Genomic DNA, 1,660 nt, shown 5'->3' with positions numbered 1-1,660 from the left:
GTCCATGTTAATGTCAAAGCACAGTTCCTAAAATTAAAGTTGATAAACTGGAAACTCTGGAAAACTCACATGCTTCAAGAGACACCAGAAGGAAATTGAAAAAGACAAGCCACAGAATCAGAGACAATATTTATAAAGTCTATGTCTGGCAAAGGATTTGAATCTAGAATATACAAAGAACTCTTGCGAGTCAATAGTAACAATTCAAACTACCCAATTCAAAATCAGACAAAAGATTTGGATGATGCTCCTATGTGTATATTAGCACAGCTAATAAGCACATAAAAAAGATGGTCGACTTCATTAGTCATCAGGAAAATGCAAATTATGACCACAACATGATACTACTTCATGCCCACTAGAATGGCTGTAATCAGAAAGACAGACAATACCAAATGTTGGCAAGGGTGTGCAGAAACGGGAATCCTCATATATTGTTAATGGGAATGAACATTTCTAAAAACAGTTTCTGCAGTTTCTTAAAAAGATAAACACAAATTTCCTATACAACCCAGCAATTATTCCACTCTAGTTATCTACCCAAGAGAAATGCAAACAGACATTCACACAAAGACTTGTGCATAAATGTTCATAGCAGCCCTATTCATAACAGCCCCAAAGTGGAGACAATCCAGTTGTCAATCAAAACCACAATGGGATGCTATTCAACCGCAGAAAAGAAGGAAACACGGATGCAAGTGCAACATGGGTTTCTCTCCAAAAGACATTATGCTCAGTGAAAGAAGCCAGACACAAAGGACCAACCGCACACTGCATGGCTTTATTTACAGGAAACAACCAGAAGAGGCAAATCTACACAGGGACTGCTTCCCTCAGTTGGGGTGGGAGCCCAGATCACTTGTAAACAGGCTCTAGAAGTGAGTTGAAGGCTCTTACTGAACAGATAAAAATGGTCCAAAATTAGACAAGATATTTTGGTGATTAAATTTTTAAGACTTATCATTTTAAATTATGTCCATGCATGAGTACACATGTGTGGACTGTGTTGTGTGTGGAGCGAGCATATGCACGAGAGTGCAGTTGCTGGTGGAAGTCAGAGGCTCATATCATGGTCCCCCAAAGCAGGGATACAGGGCAGTTGTGAGCCACCAGACTGGGATGCTGGGAACTGAACTCTTGGGTCCATCTGCCAGAGCTACACTTGCTTTTAACCACTGAAAAATCTCTCCAGCTCCAAGTAGTAGGAGCACGAGAAACTGAAATTCAAGAATTTGAGACTAGCTTAAAATAAGAACAACAACAAAAGAGCTAGCAAGATGACTTAACTGCTAAAGTGCTTGCTACCAAGACAGACAATCCAGGTTGAATCCCTAAGACTCATAGAACTGAAACTCGTAAATTGTCCTCTGATCTTTGTATGAATATGCACTGCCCTTCAACAAATATATGAACATATTATTATTTTGGAGAGAGAGTCTCATCATTATTCCTGCCTGGCCTGGAACTTACTCCTTAGATCAGGCTGGCCTTGAGGTCACAGACGTTCACCTGCCTCTGCCTCCTGAGTGCTGGGATTGAAGGCATTGCACCATCATGTCCAGCCTAAATAGATGTAATTTTAAGAATTAGAAAAAGTGAGCCGGGCGGTGGTGGCGCACGCCTTTAATCCCAGCACTTGGGAGGCAGAGGCAGGCGGATT

Source organism: Mastomys coucha, unplaced genomic scaffold (genome assembly GCF_008632895.1).
Source record: "Mastomys coucha isolate ucsf_1 unplaced genomic scaffold, UCSF_Mcou_1 pScaffold18, whole genome shotgun sequence".
Taxonomy (NCBI): Eukaryota; Metazoa; Chordata; class Mammalia; order Rodentia; family Muridae; genus Mastomys; species Mastomys coucha.
The sequence above is the reverse complement of the archived record's forward strand: the minus strand, read 5'-3'. Positions refer to the sequence as shown.